The sequence below is a fragment of the Mustela putorius genome, unplaced genomic scaffold (assembly GCF_011764305.1).
Source record: "Mustela putorius furo isolate JIRA1106 unplaced genomic scaffold, ASM1176430v1.1 tig00000785_pilon_pilon_pilon, whole genome shotgun sequence".
In the NCBI taxonomy this organism is placed as follows: Eukaryota; Metazoa; Chordata; class Mammalia; order Carnivora; family Mustelidae; genus Mustela; species Mustela putorius.
In genome coordinates, this window is record NW_025421480.1 from 429827 (window position 1) to 450495 (window position 20669).

The 20669-nt window shown below is 45.5% G+C and overlaps 2 long non-coding RNA genes across 2 annotated transcripts in view; one reads left to right on the forward strand and one right to left on the reverse strand.

Moving 5' to 3' along the window:
* Positions 1 to 20669, forward strand: part of LOC101678379 — a 97317-nt gene that overhangs the window by 52140 nt on the left and 24508 nt on the right. Inside the window, exon 2 of the long non-coding RNA XR_199739.3 lies at positions 11795 to 11953. This is a non-coding gene — a long non-coding RNA (uncharacterized LOC101678379). The remainder of the gene's footprint in view (positions 1 to 11794; positions 11954 to 20669) is intronic.
* On the reverse strand, positions 6339 to 10330 carry LOC123393237. Its single transcript, XR_006607962.1, has 4 exons — positions 9951 to 10330; positions 9230 to 9430; positions 7359 to 7430; positions 6339 to 7009 (listed from the first exon to the last, which is right to left on the reverse strand). It is a non-coding gene; the product is annotated as an uncharacterized LOC123393237 (long non-coding RNA).

The following is a 20669-nucleotide window of genomic DNA, read 5'->3' on the forward strand; positions in this document are numbered from 1 at the left end:
TACCACGGAATCAAATCCAAACATCCCTGGCCTTGTGGAGACTGTACTCTATGAGAGCTGGGGGCACAGTAAATATAAATCAGTCAATTATTTGTTATGTTAGAAAGTGGTAAGTATTGGAGAAAAAAAGGGAAAAATAGAGAAGAGTAAGGGGAATTGAGAGTCATGAAGGAAGGGCTGTCATTTAAAATAGTGGACCACACTGGATCCTTGGTTAGGTGGCATTTGAGCAAAGGAATGAAGAGGGTAAGGACATTGGCCATGTGCATGTCTGGGGGGGAGGGGGCGACCAGTGCAAATACCCCAGATTTGGAGTATGCTTGGCCTACTTGGAGACTAGCGAGGAGGTCAGAGGAGCTCTGGCATGGTGGATGAAGGAGCAGGTGCAATTCGTGTGAGATTTAGGGATATGGCTGTGGCCAGATCATGTAGGGTCTTGACGATTATGGAAGGGGCTTTGACTCTGACCCAGAAGGGAAAATACTGCAGAGTTTTGAGAAGAGTAGTGACAGGACCTTTCCTTGACTTGAGAAAAGTAACAGTGGACGGAAGCAAGGAGAGCAGATAGATCAGGAGTTGGTAAACTATGACTCGTGGTCCAAAATCAGCTTGCTGCTTTTGCGTAAATACACGTTTATTGGAGCACAGAGAAGAAAACCAAACAGCTACAGTGATAGCTATAACTAGAGATCAAAGGGCCTGGACTTAGGCAGTGCCCGCAGGAGCAGAGGACATGCAGCGGAGGCGAAATCAACGGGAGCCGGCGCTGACTGGGTGTGGCTGAGGAGAGAAAGAAAGGAGTCAAGGAAGACTTGAAGATGCCCAGCTACAGCCACTGGGTGGAATATGTTAACTTTTAGAGTTTAGGGAATACATGACAGCAGCTGCGACACCTGGCAGATGACCCACCTTTAATAGACAATCACTCAGCTGAGGCATCATGAGTACACTCTGTTCTGTAATTAAAGATTTCTTTCTCTTATGGAACTCAACATTCCTTAAAGTGGCTTTAAGACTTCTGAGGGGCCAATCATTTTTTTCCCTCTAAACAATTTAGCCACTTTAGATACAGACTCAGGAATCAAGGATGGAATATTAATACAATTAAGTATGAAGGAAGGCTTGTGCCCAATAAGACTTCCTCTCATGCTCCAGTTCCCCTACCCCACACTTCTAGATCTTGGGGCTTGAATGCCCCCACAGCCCAGTGCTCCCCACTGCATCCCAACCGGGGGAGACTCAGGTCTGAAGGGCTTCTGTTTGCCAAGAGAGATACAAGGACATGTGCAGCCTCTCCTGGCCCAGGGAGGATGGAAGACTGACAAGAAAGGCTTGTCAGGCATCGGGCATCTACGCTTTCTTTCCACAGTGAACCAAGAGCAAGAGGGAAGACGTTGCTTGCTCTGTGAATCCAGTCACTTCCACCAAACTCAACAAGGGAAGTCGCTACCCTTTCCGTGAGAAGGAGTAAGATGGAAAAGGTCTCAAGTGCTCCTTCCTTCCTCCCCTACTGATCTCTCCTGGAAGTAGAATGAGAAATCTGTGCCTCTCTATGGAAATCGAGGAACACAGTAAGAAGCATTCCCCTTCCTGCGACAGGACCTGTGTTAGACACACGAAAACTGAAATACAAACTCGGGTGGCTTTCCGCAGTGGCATCGTAGCCAGTGAGGTTTATCCGAGGCGCGATTGTTGCTAATTGAAAATACACGCTCAGGTACAGTAGTCTAGTCCTATGTGGGCCCTAAATGGGACAAAGTGCAGGGCCAGAGCACTAAGGGAAACAGCCCGTAGGGAAATAGACTGGACCACTGGTCCAGCCGGGCGAGAGGGCGAACGTTTAGCACATGGATGCAAGGACGCCTTGTGAGAGTCAAGGGTGAGGCTGTGCCTCAGGATGGGACCAGAGAAAAGGGAGCCCCTGGGAACCCATGAAATAGACCCTCCCCATCTCAAGCCTTGGCTTCTCTCTGAGAATACGCTTCATTTTCCTCTTTTCTTGTGCGTGGCGTTCTCTGTGCCCTTGTCTGTGTAACAGAAAGCAGAAAATACAGGCTACCAGGGCTGCCCCGTTTGCCTGCTCCGGATTCAGCCAGAGAGTGACGGAGGAAGGGACAACTCTCAGTAGAGACAACTCTCAGTGGAGTTGCTCTTCATTCTCCGCTCCTGGGCAAGGGTTACCAGCCGGTCTGGCCTAGGTCAGAGCCTCATTTCTTTCTTTCTTTTTTTTTTTTATAATTTTTTAATTTTTTATAAACATATAAGGTATTATCAGCCCCAGGGTGCAGGTCTGTGAATTGTCAGGCTTATACACTTCACAGCACTCAACAGAGCACATACCCTCCCCAATGCCCATAACCCCACCCCCCTCTCCCTAACTCCCCTCCCCGCGAAGGGCCTCATTTCTTGTTCACTCAGCTAAGCTGCAGGGCTGTGTGTACCCCACCCTCTCCACCCCCAGCTGTGGGCTCTAGTTGCCACAGCTAAAGGAAGCGAGCTGGGAAGATACTCCAGAACTGTCTTCAGTGTCTGATCAGGAAGTAATCAGAAAATTTTAAATCGTGCAACATGGTTATGTCATGCACTAAAATGCAATTAGGCAGTCTCTTGATAGGAACTCTTTAAAAGAGTGTCTTGGAAATGCAGCCAACACCTGCACTTGGGACCTTAGCAAGAATAAGTAGGCTGCGATTTTCCCGCGCCGCTGGATTAAATGTGTGTACAGAAAGGATACGGGTTATTGTAAGAAGAACAAAAGGATGTCAAGGAAGAATGTCTGGTTCTCACCCCCTCCAGGAATATTTGTCAAGAAGGAAAAAGGAATGTGGCAGACAGGCCCTCTGTGTCTGTCAGATGTTCTCTGACAATACTTCCTGTTAAAACTGAAATTTGAACTCTGAGAGCCAAGCAGTGAAACAGCCAGTGGCCCTGGGAATCCTGTGCATTTGGCCCTTCTGGGTCCTTCTGGGTATTGCTCTGGGTCAGACCACCATTTCTTGTTAGTCTGTCTCTGGACGATTAGTCCTTTGGCCCTTTCCATGGCCCAAAAGTTACACGAGTAGTTCTTTCTGTCTCCTCCTCACTTTGGCTTCTGGAATTTCCTCTCAGACTTGGGGTAAGAGTAGTAGTAAGCGCTCAGCAAATGCTCGCTGAGTTCTTTACATCTCTGATTTTAACTTTTTCAACAGGCCTGTGAGATAGATGTTTTACATATTTTTATGTAAATTCCATGTTTCATAAGTATAGAAACTGAGCTTTAAAGAGTTTTAAAGGATTCCCAAATATGGGTGGCTGGTTAGAGGACCGAACATAATTAGGAACCCAGGCCTGCTTGATAGCTAAGTCCGTGCTCTTGAGACAATCTGCAGGGATGATCATGTTGTCTAGGAACACGGAAATACTACATTTACACTAGTTACACACTGACATCATTTCATTCCCAAACGCAGATAGACTCAGGTGTTACCTTCTGTAGGAGCGACACTTGTGCGTTAGTAAATAGAGCTTCCTAAACTTGATATAGTAGTTTCCCCACCTGTGTAATGGCTTTCTCTTTCCACCCTCCAGAAAATCCTTGTCCCACTCACATATAATGTCAGAAGAGTCTTCACACTATTCTTAAGAGGAAGGGTCACTCTGAAGAGCCTGGCCACAGAACCCACTCCCAAGATGATCCCACTGTCTGGGACTCCTGGTTTGGAGAAACAGATCTACAGTGAAAAGGATAACCAGGGTGGCCAGGCCCCAGGCCTTCTACGAGAGGCCATGGGCAACCATTCACTATGTCAAATGATTGCCCAGAAAGAACTGCTGACCCTCTGCTCAGCAAATCCTGGACTTGTCCTTTGCTTTTGGCTCTCCCTCCTTGTTTTCAGGAGATTTATCTTCACTTCTTTGTTATTACAGTATGTTATTAGATCATTCCTCCAAATCTGCCGTAAGGAGGCATTTAGCAAGCTTCTATTGCATTGTAAGTATTTACAATCTATTTAATAATTTCAGAAATTTTCAATGTAGGGGCGCCTGGGTGGCTCAGTCAGTTAAGCATCTGCCTTCAGCTCAGATCATGATCTCAGGGTCCTGGGATTGAGCCCCATGTTAGGCTGCCTGCTCAGCAGGGATTCTGCTTCTCCCTCTGCCTCTGCCCCCCGATTGCGCTCTCCCTCTCTTTATTTTTTTATTTTATTTTTTAAAAGATTTCATTTTATTTATTTGACAGAGAGAGACAGCAAGAGAAGGAATATAAGCAGAGGGAGAGGAAGAAGCAGATTCCCCATGGAGCAGGAAGCCCAATGCAGAGCTTGATCCCAGGACTCTGGGATCACAACCTGAGCTGAAGGCAGATGTTTAATGACTGAATCATCCAGGTACCCCCTCTCTCTATCTCTCTTTAATAAAATATTTTTTTAAAAAAGATTTTATTTATTTATTTGACAGAAAGAGAGAGAGAGAGATCACAAGTAGGCAGATAGAGAGAGAGGGGGATGCAGGATCCCCGCCAAGCAGGGAGCCTGATGTGGGGCTCGATCCCAGGACCCTGAGATCATGACCTGAGCCAAAGACAGAGGCTTAACCCGCTGAGCCACCCAGGTGCCCCAGTAAAATCTTTTTTAAAAAAGAAATTTTGTCAATATAATTCTTTTATTTTTCTGTTTATTTATATATAGAAAACACATATGGTAATTAAGTTAACCACACAAGTAACTTGCCTTCAGGTTGGTTTTTGGTTGTACGTTGTGTTTCAGTAAACTCTGTAGAAAAGTTTGTCTTTTCTTAGTTATAGAGTTTAAAATGTGATGTAGGTTGTGAGCCTTTTTTTTCTCTATATGCCCACACACACAAAGAATTTTACAAATCAATTCAAGAGAAGTGTTATAGTAAAGATTATTAGGGTGGTAAGACTATCTCTATTTGACTTTCTTTTCCAAGCTTAAGTTTCATCTCAACAGATTCCTTTATTTTCTAAATCCATGTGTGTTTGAAGAAGGAACTTGTGAGCTTGATTCTTAGAGGTGAAACCAACTTTGGAAAGGTTCCAACCCAACATCTGAGTCGTACTTTTGAGGATAGATCATAATAGCAAGGACTTACTGCTCTTTTCTAAGCATCTCTGTAAATACTTTAGATGTGTTAGTTCACTTAGACTCTCCATGTTCCTAGAAGCTGAGTACGACCTTTATTCCCACTTTGCGTAACAGTAAACTGACGCATAAAGGACACCAGGAACTTAACTGAGTTCATGCAGCTGGAGTTGTGTCTCCGAGCTCTTGGGCACCATACAGTGCTATAGAACAACTGTACCAACATGATCCAAAAGAGGTTACCTCTGCCCTTACCAGTCCTGAGGCCTGTGTGATCTCTGGATCTTTCTGTATTCCCATATTCTGCACCATATAACCCTTTTCTCCTCTTACCATCAAACCCCACAGTCAGATATTCTAGAAATAAATGAGCACAAAGTATAAAATAACAGATTGTTACAGAATTGATCCTTTTTAGACCCTGTTCTTTTATTTTCTCTTGAAGAAAAAGAGTCTGACTTTGTTCTTTGGAACCCAAGTGCGTTCCCTTTCTTTACTCCAGGAGACTGTCCTTTGTGTCCTCTGTGGACACCAAATGTGGACAGAGATGGCAAGTGGTGAAGGAAGGGCTCATTTGCATACCTTCTGCTTGGCAGTGAGAACACAGTAATGGCTTCTCTCAGTGAACGTGCTGTGCCTGGGAAAGGTGAGAAGTTGGGGACAACTGGTCTCAGGGAAGCGATAGTTCATCAGCTACGCTTCACATGGGCCATGTCATTCATTTCTCATCACAGGGATTGCATTTCAGTGGCAGCTAATCTGAGGACAGGGTCTAGACAGAGATTGATGAGAAACCTTAACCCTCCCTGGAATGTGGGTAGATTCTGGGGCTTCCAGGCCCGGCTGCAGAAGAAGCCGTTCAAGGAGCCAGGAGCCCAGATTGCCTGGAGTGGACATTAGAGTCTTGGCTAAGGACGGCTGAGTGCTCTTTACAGAGGCCCTGGTCTGGGGTCTGGTGTGTGATACTCAAGTCAGGTTTAACCCATGATGATAGGAAGAAGGAAGAGGCCAGGCAGCTGGGTTGACAAGTTGGCATATTTATATTTTCATTTCTGAGGGAAATTATGATGGATTTTTTTCTTAAGATTTTTATTTACTTGAGAGAGAGAGCACATAAGCAGGGGCTAAGCCAGGGCCAGTGGCAGAGGGAGAGGGAGAGGGAGAAGCGGACTCCCCCCTGAGCAAGGAGCCCGATGTGGGGCTCTGTCTCAGAACCCTGAGATCATGCTCTGAGCAGAAGGCAGACGCCTGACTGACTGAGCCACCCAGGGGCCCCCGATGCATTGCTTTTACTCTGGAAATATGTTGACCATGATCCCTACTTCTAGAGAAATTTATATGAGATACGTTCTAATCTTTATTTTTAACTCCTCATTCTTCCAGTAAATAAGAAGGCATTTATTTGTCCAACTGCTCACTCATTCACTAAGCTGATGAGTCCGTTTATTTGTCAGTATTATTTGGCACCTAATGCATGCCAAAAAGTGTGCTAGGCCCTGGGGATACCATGGGGAGCAAAATAGATTTAAATAACTTTCAATTTGGTCCATGGCAGATGGGAAATGAGCATGGACTCAAATAAACCGTAATCTTTATTGCGATAAATGCCATGAAGCAAACACACAAGAAAGAGAATAGTGGGTGTGGATATCTAATTTATATCTGAAGATCTAGAATAATTTTTGCTGGCTAGTAAATCTGGATTCTTAGGGGTTCCACTGGGGGCGATTTATGAAATGAGGGCTGTGATGAGATGCCCTGGGTGGGGTCCTCATAAATCGCAGGGGCTAAAGGGGGACTTGAAAGGGGAAGAAATGTCCATCTCTTCCGTACCTTCTCGCATACCATCCGTAAGTCTGGTCTGTGCTGTTCACAGTTTTGTTCCCAGCGCCTGGTGCAATGGCACATAGTAGGTGTTCAACAAATGTCTGTTGAATAAATGAATAATTTAAAAGATGACATTCTTTGTTTCTCTGTCTCCAGGGAAGGCATCAGGGCAAAACTGGGAGTAAAGAGGCAGATCAAATTTTGAGAGTTAGACTCAGCTCATAAATCCCACACTGGGACTTTATGTCTTATAGGCTCTATGAACGATCTGCAGACAATACCAGAAAAATGTCCTGAAGGCAGAAGTCAAAGACCAGCAGCAAGGAAAGGGGCTCTTCTCATTTGATGCCTAAAGTTTGGGCTGAGGCAGTGGGTCCCTGCCAGTCCAGACTTTGATGGCATCCGTAGCAGCCTTGGTCTAGGGGGCCACGCCAAGGGGCCAAGACCCACCTCTCGGCCCTCCTACGCTCTCCGGCACTCTTCAGCACCGCCTCTGACAATGAAGTTGAGAACTCTGCAGCTCTGGAAAGACAATGAGTCAGTCAGGTTAGAGCAGGTGGAGGGAGAGAGAGAGAAGAGGAAACACTGAATAAAATGCCCTTTCCCCTTTCCGTCCTCAATAGCAAGCTTCTGGGATACAAATAGTTGGTTTCAGTTTAACTGTGATTGCCTCATCGCTAGCGCCAGGTTTCATACTGAAGCCAGTCGAGTAATTGCACCGGCTCTGGAATGGCCTCCTCCTGGGACAGGGAACGATGACACTTGCCTTGTCTTCAGTTGAAAAGTGGTTGCCCCTTCGCTTCAGAAGGCACAAGTCTCCCCTCTCCTCCCTCACCCTCTGTGTTCCCATTAACCATACACCGCCCCGTGTGACTACTTGATCAGGGACTTGGGAAGTAGGTTGATTGTTGTCGCTGTACCTCGATTGGTACTTTCAGTTAAATAACGGCAACCCAAGCTCTACCCTATTCCACTTTCGCCTTCTAACTTTGGGAAGATCCAAAGGACGCTCGCCTCTGTAAGGCCTGCAGCGTGGCTCTTGCATGTTTGCTGCTCCTGCACTTACCAGGCACAGCCTCGCCCCTGGGCCTTTGCATTTGCCCTTTCCTCTGCCTAGTGTGTGCGGCTTAACTTTCAGTTCCCTCAGGTCTCTGCTGTAACGCGACTCTATTAAAGAAAGCACTTCTCCGTTTCTCTCCCTTCTCCCTTCCTCCTCACTTCCTGAAATGTTCTCCAAAACGCTGTCAGTATCTGACATCCTGTCAGCAACACATCGTGCAGATATCTGTTTATCTCTCTCCTCTAAATTGTAGGTTCTGGAAGGCATTGCCTTTGCCTTTTTATTGTCATATTCCCAGCATTTAGTCGAGCGTTGTCACATGGTAGATGCTCTAATAAATATTTATTGAATGAATAATACAGTGCAAATACAACCAGCCATCAGGGTGGTGAGGAAAACAAAACAAAACAAAATGAAACCCCGAAACCTCACCTGTGACAACAAAGATGTTAGCCCTGAGACGGAACACGTTTCCCATTTGTTTACTTGCGTTTTATTTCCTGATGATCAGGCGTCTTGGCAAATGCCTTTATTCTCACAATTCTAAAGCCCAGTCCGCCTCCCTCTATTTCCACATATACTCCCAAACCCTGAAAGCCTTCCCTGTTTTTACAATGCCAGGAAGGACTGACATAACAATACATCTGGCGACCCACTTACAAGCCACACTTAAGAGCAACCCTCTGCTGCAGGGACTGTTTTACATGGACCACCCTGTATGTTGCATTAGATCGTGCCTTTCTGCCAATAAGCTCAGAAGTGTTTCATAAACAAAAAGATGATGTGAGGGAAAAGGGTTTTCTCTCTCTTTTTTTCTTCTAACTCACATGGAGAATTTTACTGTAGAAGTCTCCTGCTCAGCTGCACCATGACAAAGCAATTCAGCCCAGAGAGATGATTCTTTTGGTTCAGCATCTGTTATGATATGTTGATACTGAAGAGCAGGCTTCAGGGTTTTGTTGGGGGTGGGTGGGGGCACTAAAGAAGACGAGAATCCATAGGAACAATCGTTCTAGACAACAGAACGGATCCCCGAAGCTTTACTTGTTGCTTCCTAAAGGGTTTATGCTGGGTCCCTGAAAGGAACCTCAAGTTCAAGAGGGAAAAGGCAAGGCAAGCTAATTTATGGTTGTTCCAAGAATGCAGTTGCTGGATATATCCTGACAGGGGGTTCTGTTGTGCTTTGAAGAATAATGTGAAAATCCAAGCTCAGAATGAGCTTCTGGAATATGAAAATTAAAACTCTACCCCAAACCTTTACCTGCATCTGAAGCCAAGTCCTTTTAGATGTGCAGGAGGGAACTGTTTACTTTGTATGGAAAATCACTTTCTTTTTATTAGCAAGTTCCAGGGTTTCCTGATGATCTGAAGGGCTGTTGCCTCTTGGAGGGCGGTCATGGGGCATTCTTGGCATAAGCAGGGGCCGGAAAGACTGGAAATCTTATTTTGTAACATTTTCTGCCTGGTTTTTAAAGTCAAAGAAGAAAAATGGTTCTGATAAGTTCAGCAATACCTTTGTATCTGACTTGACTACTTGTCCTGAGCTGATCTGGAGAGGTTAAAAACCGAATCAAACTAAAACAAACAATAGAAACAAACATCCAAACCAACATATCATGAACAACTTTTCCTGCCCTCTGCAAGCACGTCTGCCCCGGGAGACTTGGTGGAGTGAGGGATGGTGAGGGGCTCAGTCATTTTTTTTTTTTTTTTAAGATTTTACTTATTTGAGAGAGCAGGAGAGAGAGAGAGAGACAGCACAAGCAGGGTGAGGGGTAGACAGAGAAGCAGACTCTCCACTGAGCAGGGATCCCGCTGGGCAGCTCCATTCCAGGAAGCCGGGATCATGACCTGAGCCAAAGGCAGACACTTAACCCACTGACCCAGAAGCCCCCTCAACAGTCTTCAGACACATTTTCAGTTCCCTCTTTTTCTTGCTATTACCTTCCCGCTTTGGCTTCCTGACATTGTCAGTCACTCACCTCTAAGCAGACTGCCCAGATTTCTTCTCATCTTCCCAGATCCTACCGAGAGACTTTTTTGAGCAGGTGTGCCTTAAACATTCCAGTTCACAACGATCTCCCCATCTCTCAACTATGAAGATTTTCCAGGCTCCCAAATCCTCCACTGCTAGAATCAGGTATTTCCGCCCCCCATCCCTTTATCTCTACAATTAAGTCAAAGGAACTCTTCCCAGCAACCTTCTAACTCTCCTAAGCCACAGATCACCTCTGGATTCTTTACCAGGAGCCCAGAGTCTTGAATTTCAGGAGCTTATGGGCTCCTTGCCTCAACCAAGGAGCAGCCCCCAGTGGCTCTGCCGGCTCCCTCTGCCGGCTCCCTCTGCCCTTGATGCCTTCTAACCCACGTGTCCTCCTTTTCTGTTCTTTACCATCCATTCACTGACATCAGATCCACTGTTGGCTCATGTTTCCTGGCCTCGAGCCCTCCCAGTGCCAATGTGGTCCACTTGTTGAGTGATCCTGTTAGTCACCTCTGGTTCACTTCAAAATGTGCACGCCCTCACCTCAGCCTTCCAGATGGCCTCGTGGTACTATTGTAATTACATTCTCTGTCTGCAGCGGCAGAACGAAACACATGCTGTGAAAGTGGCTGCGTTTTAAGCTGCTTCCCAAGGCAGACTTTAATAAAACATGAGCGAGGTCTCCTTTAGGACTTTTCCACCTAGTGGCTCCTTCCTGGAGTGGGATTTCCTGATGGCTAATATCTCTCAATCAGATACCTGCTTCTGGATCGTGCTTTTAGATCTTTAGGCTGCAGAGGTGATCCCTTTTAAGTGGGGACTGTAAGAAAAACTCAGCAGAAACTCAACAATCCCAAGTTTGAGGGACGTTTGAAGGAAATTGAGGATAAGAGTAAGGACTAGGTAGAGATGATTTTGTGCAATAATTAGAGCTATCATTTATTGAGGAACTACTTTGGACCAAGCACTAACTAGTCACTCTGTATAGGTTATCTTCATTAAACGTGGATGGAGACTTTCAGTTCAGAGTGATCACTAGATCCTCTCTGCCGGAGCTCGTCTCCTAGGCTGCTGTTCTCCATGTGGTACATAGAGCACGAACCCAAGAAGCTCACAAACCTGGCTTCAGGTCTTTCCTCTTTTTATATGAGAACAAATTTCCATGCCTTAGAATAACATAGTCAGTTTCTCACCTGTTAAATCCAGGAATGATAATACCTACTTAACGGGATTGATGTCACAAGTCGTAGGGCTGCTGACAATCCTGACTCCGTCCTTCTCATGGCCGATCAAGGGCCTCTTTCAGAGCTGCGTGCTCTGGGCCTCTTGGAGAGGAATATGCACACCTTAGAAATGCCCATCACACCTGGGGGGCCTCCCACAATCTGTTAGAGGTAACTTCTCTTTTACCTTCCTGAGGTATAGGTGGTGTCCCAAGACCTAATTGAAGTTAGCTGTCAGTTAGGTGCCTGAAAACCCTTTGATCTCATGACAGTGCCCTTTTGCATCTCCATTTGCTCTATAAAACCTGTGGACGAAAGTCCGGACCTGTGGAGAGTAAGGAGGCAGCCGCTGTGGATCGTTCTCTGCCTGCTGCCCTCCCCGTCTGTAACCCGGAATGTAACTCAGTGACTCAATACGGAGTCACCCTCGTTTCCCGGCCTCAGGTGCCTTCTCAGTTTGGGGGGCACTTTACTGTCCCTCCTTCACCTCCTGACACAAGTCTGTCAGACATTATGACTAAGGTGTGATTATTGTGACTTTTCCATAGCAGGTAACTCAAGAGACGAGAACAGTGGAGTAATTTGACCAAATAATGTGTTTCTGGTCCTTATTTGGAAGGTATATAACCAAGAGGATGACATTCATTGTTCCTGATTTCACACCTCACAAGAAGAACAACTAGAAACTATTCAAGGACAAGACACCGCTGAGAGCATCCTGGAACACAGAGAGCCAAGACAGAGACAACACAGAGACCGAGATAGATGGCATTAGAAGGTAAGATAAGTGGTTACAGGTTGACTGCCCTGCCCCTCCCCCAGACCAGTATAGTACCAGCCCATGGCAAAAAGCAACCCAATTACAAAATAAGCAAAAGGCATTAGTAGACATTTCTCTGAAGAAGATATCTGAAGGGACAACAGGTACAGAAAATGGTGGGCAACATCACTGGTCATTAGGAAATGCGAAGTAAAACCACAGTGAGATGCCACCTCACGCCCCTTACATGATCGTCATCAAAGAGACACGAGATAACAGATGCCGGTGAGGACATGGAGAAAAAGGAGCCCTTGGGCGCTGCTGGTGGGAATGCAAATTGGTGCAGCCACTGTGGAAAACAGTATGGAGGTTCCTCAAAAATTTAAAAATAAAACTACCACATGATTCAGCAATTCAACTTCTGGGAATAGAGCCGATGGAAACAAAACCCTGACTGGAAAACCCCATGCCCATTGCAGCGTTACTCACAATAGCCAAGATATGAAAATAACCTAAGTGTCCATTGATGAATAATAAAGAAACTATATATTATATATTATGTATATTTTATATATATACATGTATATAAAATGGACTATTATTCAGCCATAAAAAATGAGAAAATCCTACCATTTGCAACAACATGGATGGACCTTGAGGGCATTGTGCTAAGTGAAATAACTCAGAGCAAGAAAAATACTGTATGATGTTACTTATATATGGAATCTAAAAGCAAAGTCCTAGGAAAAGAGATCAGATTTATGGCTACAGAGACAGAGGGTGGCACACGGGAGAATTGAATGAAAGAGGTCAAAAGGTACAAACTTCCAGTTATGGGACCAAGAGACACAGGCCTGCAAGGTACCACATGACGACTGTAGCCAACACTGCATGCTGTATGGAGAAATTGTTAAGAGCTCTCATCCCAAGGAGAAATCTGTTCCTTCTTCCTCATTGTCATTCTTTTCTTTTTATTGTATCTGTATGAGAAGATGATTGCTACTGTGATGATCATTTCATGATATATGTGAACCAAACCGTGTTGTGTGCCTTAAACTTGTGCGGTGGCGCATGTCAATTATTTCTTAATGAAGCTGGAAAAAAATAATAAAATTCTTTATTTAAGGTATTTTTGAATGAAAAAGTTATACCATGATTCATAAAGGCTCTGAGCTCTTTAAAGCCATGGAGCCATGGGTGCTCACAGAGCGAGTGAGGAAAATTGGAAGGAAAAATCAGGAACACACCCCTCCCCCAGACACACCCTCATCAGTCCTTCAGATGGGGTCTTTAACAGCAAACGGAGGTTCACTCACAGAGCTCCCATAACAAATGAACACATGGTGAGCATTTGAGAGAGAAAATACATCCTTCAAGGATGCTCTTAAGTTCTTGGGAATTTAGGATGAATACGGAAAGAATCTCTTAAAAATGGGAAGGAATGAGAAAATTAGGGAGACTGTGGTTTACTCTTTGTTAAAAATTGCAAAATAGGAGTTTATGTCTGCATTTAGACCTCTGCACTAAAGTGCACTCCTCCGCACTGCAACCCGGAGAAAATGAGTCTGCGTGCCCTTTAATCCATGACCTCCAGAGATTGGGTTACCTCTTTGAAAGAGCTTTTCTTTCTCTGGCCAACTAAATGAATTGAAATTGATGTACTTAATTGTTTTCTAAATTGCAATTTTTCTTCCCCAGATGTTTTTTATCAGGGCTGAGCCCAATGGGCTCTGTCAGTCACACGGGGAGATGAAGTCATGTGGTAATAAAAGAGAAGGGACTGGGGGAGGAAGGGAAATGCCATACAGTATATTGTCTAATTGAAAAATGTGCCACGTAAATGCTGCACTTGAAATCTCTGCCTCCCCGAGGGCTGCTCCCAACAAACAAGGCACCACATCTTCTGCGCTGGAAAAATTAGATTTCTCCCCTTTCTCCGTTATTAATTCAGGCCAACATGAATGTTTCCTTCCTTTGCCTTTCTTGGGTGAAGGCCCTACTGGAACTGTGATGCACAGTAACAGGGTTCTCAAAGCGAAAACTTAAATGAGGAAGGGACAGGGTCAGGCCGGAGGATGGCGGTTAGGATGATGGGTGACGAAGGAGAGCGGGGCTCTAACTGAGCCTCCAGCCTTGCAGAGGGAGAAGAGCGCTGGCAACAGTAGCCATGGATGGTCTGAGAGATGGTTGCTAATGATAGTACAGCCGGAAACAGAGAGGGATCTTGTGGGAAAGTCAGAAAGTCTCGGGCTCAGAATGCACGCCGGCGAAAGCTGGAAACGGAACCGGTGTGGAGAGGGAAGCACAGACAAAACAGGGACTTGCACATGCTCCTCACAGCAGGAAGGACAGAGCTGTAGATGAGGGACCCGCCTCAGCATTTGAGGGAGACTGGAAGACTAGGAGAGAGCTGGTACGGACGAGCCTAACCAAGTGACAGGAAGACCACGCCCAAAGTCCCCCTTGAGGAAAACAGAGAAGCACAGGCTGCAGGATGAAAGCGTGGGGGCTAGAAGGTCTTCGTAGAGATTTTTCTAGTCCTTTCTCTACCTTCATTTGTGCTGCACTTCAGCGTGACTGCACGAAGTCAGTCCCGTATTTTTAGACTCTCTGTAGGAAATAACTTGAAACCAACAGGGCTTTCACCAGCCCTCACTGTTAAAAAGATCTCCTTCTTGTATCAGAAAAAAACAAACCCCCAAACCTCTCTTTCCTCTTGTCCTGTCATCATTGAGGAAGGAGGACACCTGGTCATTATAGAAGAAACCCAATGAATCACTCATTTAAGTTTCTGCTTGTTTAATTGAGGCATACCTCACATTTGATGGAAACAAACTCCAGGGACTTCTCCAAGTTCTTTGATTGCACTGGAATCTTGATGAATCAACCACTTCTTTGAAATATGAGGACTATTGCCCAAGGTTTACAATCCTTTGTAATTTTCTTTGTAGTGATATTTGGAGTAACTAGATTCAAACTCCATGAGAGTCAGTCCTACAAAATACCAAAGCTCAAGGGGAAAAGGATCACATCGTAGGAAGGTGTAGATGATCAGGGCTTTGTCTGGGCTCAAAAATTTAACCTTAACCTTAACTTGTTTCTCTGAGTTCTTCTCTGGGTTAGAGCCGACATCACCACCATCACCTTCCCTCTCATCTTCTTGCTTCTCGTCCTGTCTTGTCCTCCTACTCCCCCCTTCCCCTTCTTTCTGTCTTCTAGCTCTCGTTCCCTTTTCCTTCCTTGTCTTACCCAGTTACTCCTTTCCCATTGCTTCTGCTCCCCTCCTTACTCTTCCTTTCTTTTCTTCTCTCCATGTCTTCCTTTTCCTCTTCTTTTTTCTTTTATGGTTCCTCCTTCACGTGTTTCTTCCCCATCCCCACTCCCTCCACAAATTATTTTTCCTCCACAATTTTTTGAGTTTTCAGTTTATGCCAAGATTTAGGGAAACATTTTGCTTATGTCATCTAGTTTCACCTTGGTGATAGCCCTAGATATTGTTTTTAGATACAGATGTTAAATATCAGAAAAAAAAATCATTCATCCATTCACATGACTACTACTTGTGACTCTGGGTCTCTGATGTCAAATCCATGCTTTAACAAAAGCCTCTGTAGGGAGAGATAATAAGTATGGAGGGCAGAATGAATCAAATAAGATTATAATTATTTAAAAGCATAATTTTAGAGAAGAGAATGGTACTTTGTTCTTGTAGAAATTTGGACTTGTTTGGGGTGAGGTAATTATATTATGTGATAAGTAAATCATTTTAACAAAAGTATATAAAGAAAAATAGAGGCATGACAATAATTTGAAATACAGAAAGGTCTTTGTATGTATAAATATTTATTGGATCTCACAGAAGATTCTCAAGGATGAAAGAATGTGCTATTGCAAGGGACTCAACGTTCCTTGTAAAGTGTGTATTTGTATTAGGAGCAGTTGCTGAGTAACAGAAGACCAAATTACAGTTGCTTTGCATTTTGTTAAAAGCAGTCTAGAGGTCGAAGTGGTTCAGCTCCTTCTCTTTCTTACTTTCCCTTTACCAGCACGTTGGCTTTTGGTGCTTACACTTGTGCTTCATTACACTAAGAGACCTGCCGATGCATCACATTTTCACCTCATTACACTTAGAGACAGAGAAAACAAACTTTTTCCTTGTGGGATGCTGGGTAGCTCTGTCAGTTGAGCATCTGACTCTTGATTTCAGCTCAGGTCATGAGCTCAGGGTCATGGGATGGAGCCTGGCATCAGGCTCTGAGCTCAGCATGGAATCTGCTTGTCCCTCTCCCTCTGTTCCTCCCCTAGCTTATGCTCTCTCTCTCTCGCTCTCTCTCTCTCTCTCTAAAATAAATGAGTAAAATTTAAAAAAAATAAATAGAGGAAAGAGTTACCAGAAGCTTCTCCCACCCTGCCCCCAGGAGACTTTCTCCTGTGTTTTATGAGCCAGGTCTGGGTCTTAGACCAATCTCTGACTGTTGGCAAAGAGAACGTAACGGAGAGTAGGGCCGGAGAAGGGGCTAAACTTCTTCCAAAGTGTGAAGCCTCTGCTTGCTACCTAAGTATATCTGGAGATTGATTAGTAAGTAAGAGGAGGAGGTGGGTTGGGCAGGTAATGAACAGCTTATTCATTTCCCCGGGAAAAATGTCCTCCTCGACCTCCCTCAACTGAAAGCAGACCCACATGGAATATTTCGCTTTAAAGAAAAGAAGACGGGGAGGAAACCAGAATCCCATGAAAGATCACAGTGAGTCTGACTATCCTCTCAAAGTCTTCGGTTGCTGTTAGTACTCAAATCTAAATACTAGAACTTGGAACAGGGAAGTGGAGGAGAACGGCTCAAAACTGAAGAGCAAACCAGCTTTATTATTTGAGAGGACACGGACAAGCGGGGGGTAGGTGTGTAAGTAAGGAAACGTGTCAGTAAGGGCGGAGGAAGCTTGACACGTGGCACATGAAGAAACAGAGCTGACGACAGAGCTGACGACGGTCGTGACCCACGGCTGAAGTAGGGGTTCTGGGAGGGCCTGAGGGATTCAGAAATAGCACCTTTACTTTTTTTTTGGTAAACCTGGTGCCGTGTGTCAAGGTCCTCAAGGATATCTAATATCCCCATTAGCTACTACTACTACTACTACTATTACTACGACTACTACTACTAATACAGTGCTGTGCGTGTCAGGCACTGTTCATAACACTGTGCCTATGTTAGAAGTCATTTAACTGTCACCTGTATTAGAGCAAAAGTTTATAAGTGGCAGAAAGTTGTATGTGTCCCATGGCTCCTTAATTCCAGTGTAATGGGCTTTTTGGCATATAAAGCAGCGACGCTGAGAGTGGGAAAACACATGACTGGATCCGATGGAGGTGGGTCCGTGGGCTTCTTTCTTTGCTCTGTCATTTCTCTACATCCTTTTCCAGTTGTCCAGGGACACCGTGATTATGTCTTCAGTTAGCTTGGAGCAGGGCAGCTCCCTTGGGAGGAAGGCACAGCTCCTCGGCAGTGTCTGTGATTTTGGTAGTCGTGGCCTCTTCTTCCTTTAACTTGTCCAATGGCTAATGAGCTCAGGTCAATTTCAGAACCACAGCTAGCCGCCATAAGTTTCCCTTTTCCTCCATTGGCATTTATGATTTCATTCCATTGCTACCAGCTGTGGTGCTCACCAGTAAATTCCATTTTCAGATGGAATTTACAATTCTCTAAGGGACCGGCAGCTCTCTTGCAACATAGCAGGGCCTAGTCCTCCATGAACAGCAGGTCCAAAGCCATTGAGGGGGCCTCTGGCTGCTGCCATCTGTTCAGGCCAGAGCTAGAATTTAAGCGAGGGCTTCTAGCTCCAGAGTTCATGTTCTTAAGCCTTCTCCCCTGTCATCCCTTCAGAATCTGCTCTTCATACTGTCTCAGTGTACTCAAGTTGCCGCGAGGATGTAGACCCAAAAGTGCAACTAAGGAAAGGAGCCATCAAGACTGTTTTATAGGGCTGAGGAGAAAACGTCACACGTGGCACCGAAGAATTGGAATGTCTGGGGGAAAGAAATGAGGAGCGGTTATATTCTGAATGGGAACATGTTAGAGGAGGAGGAAGTTACAGAGAACGAACCAGACACATTTCAGGTTGGCTGATAACTAACTGAGTTTTTTAAGTTTCCCATCTGAGGTTAGGGTAGAGTGGATGGATGGAGGCGGCCATGCTGGCAATTCTTTCATTCTTTCTGTCTCGCCTTCTCCCAGGCCTCTCTGGTTCATGGCAACCATGACGGTGGTACTAGACTGCTAGTACTAGGTACTACCAGAGTACCTTGTCCTGACATGGAGAAAATACTTTCTGATACCCCAAACCACGTGCAGCGGAATGGAGAATGGGAAGAGGGGCCTTCATCTGTGGGGCATGTCTTGTCTACCCAGGGATGTAGCCTTCAGTGAGAAGCTCTGCTTATCAGATGATTGATGTGGTCAGCAGTGGGCCAGCCATCCAAGGTCCTGGGGGTGACACCAGGGTACTTTGGAGGCTTACTTCACAACATAGTAGTCTCTTCTGTCTGTCATATGGCAGGGCAGAACGTACTTCCAGAACCTTGTTTTCATGGTCTGGTTGTGGACAGCATTTTTGGGACGGCAATTCAATGATCTCCAATTAACAAAGAAACAAGTTGGAAAGTACTTTCCTATATGTGTTCATCAGACGGTCAGATGGCACCATGGACACCTGTGACAGGCCTGTAATATATCCCGGTCTCCCTCTGCCCACAGCCCGATAACTGTATGTTCAAAGAATTAGAGACCTGTTGCATTTAAGGCATTTCATAGCACGGCCTCTCATTCAGATCCTTCTCTGCACAGAGAAGAAAACTGCAGCCCAGAGAGTCGGCTGGTACAGTAACACACGGGCGTTTGGCCGAGGATCCAACGTTCTTTTGCAGGCGCACACCTGCCTTGGATCAATGACATTCTGGAAACGCAAAGGATAATTACTACTGTGACAAGCAGAATAGAGAAGGGACTTTGGAAACTGTGACAGGGGAGAGGGGAGAGCAGATCAGTCTGACTCAGCACCGGCTTGAGATGGAGGCTCACTGCTGCGAGATTGAAGGAGGCTCCATGCATTACTGAAGCCCTTTTTTGGGGATTAATCTTCTCGCCCACATGAAAGTAGAGAACTCTGCCATACACATTTAAGTACTACTATTCAGGGAACTCGAAGAGGTCATTTACCAAATAGCTCCTTTACCCTTCCCACCAAGAATTCGGTGCTCTAATTTAGGGGAGTGGTTTTTGGGGGAATTGGCTGGCCCAATGTAAGGCGGCATTTAAAGTTCAATCATTTGCTTTTCTTCTTCCATCTCTGTTCTCTTTGCCATTCTCTGGGGTTTTCCTTTATTATTTTTTTAATGAAAAATTTGTTCTATAAAGGTGATATGAGTTCTGGGTTAAAAAGTTGTAAACACAAAAGAATATGTAGAAGAAGAAAATCTGCATCTGAATTTTGACCCCGAAGCTTCTTGTTCTCTTTTCTGGGGACAAACTCTAAAACAAGCCTCTTCTGTTTTCCCAGAAGTATATATGAATTTATAACAGCCTCTTTTTATGCACTCGGTAGCTGACTAAGCTCACTGTATTATGCCTTTGCCTTTCTCACTTACTGCTTCTGAAAGACTATTACCTCTCAGCGTGCAGAGATTTCTTTCGTTCCTTTTAGTTACATTTAAGCTTTGATGAAATCTATTCCATTTTATCTTGGTACTGTTCCTGTCTTTCTGGAGCCTGCCATGTGGCCAAACCCTGGGAGATGAGTTCCACACGGCAGACCGCGTGGACTGGTCCAGAAATGCCTGTTGCTTCTCGGCCCTGGAGCCCAGGCGCCCGTCTCCACCGTGTCAGCATCCTGGGCAATGGCCGTAATGGGATTCGTCTGCCCCGTTCTGGTTCTCGGCTGACCTTTCCAGTCTGGCTCAGAGAAGGGGGCCGGTGGGGTCTCGAGAAGCCGGATTGCCTTGCGTTTGTTTTCTTGGCTGCTCTGTCAGTGAGGGAGGAAGCACTCCCACTCTGCGATCTCTCGGAGGAGACTTTGGGTTTTGCTGGCAGGCAGACCCTCGGGCTACTCAGCGGAATGTCTTTGGTTCCATAGCTTTGGGGGGAGCCAGGAGGCTGTGCTTCCCCGCCAAGGGAAACACTGCTTCAGACTCAAGACCACGACTTGGCAGAGACCCTGGGGCCTGCTGAATTTAGGAGTGGGCTCTCTCATACCTTTCCGTGCTCAAAGCACTCTTTGCCCGTTAAAACCGCGAGGAGCATGGAATGACTGCAGTGTCGGGTGTGTTCACTGGCGCACAACTGCCTCGGTGAAATGGGTTTCAATCTCATTTTGGTGCAATGGGAAAGGCAAGGGCCTCCTTCCGTAGCTGGGGAGGAAGGAGAAGGAAGCCAGAGTCAAATCAGACCTCTCCAGACTCAGCAGAGGCTTGGTCTCTGCTTAGACAAATAATCTTGAGGAGACCCAAATCCCCTGTTCATTGTGAAAACAGACAGTGCCAGAGTAAAACAGAATTAAATTGTTTCTCTTTCATGGCAGCTGAAGTGTAAAAACCATTCTCTTCTGACCTTGTGGCCAGAATATCCTGACACCTCATAAATTATCCTAAGGGTTCAGGGCCTGGGGTGGGGGAGGGGAACTTGGGGAGGCTGTGGGGCCACACGGCAGCCAGCCCTGAGCGCGGGGTGGCTGGAGGCCCTTCCGG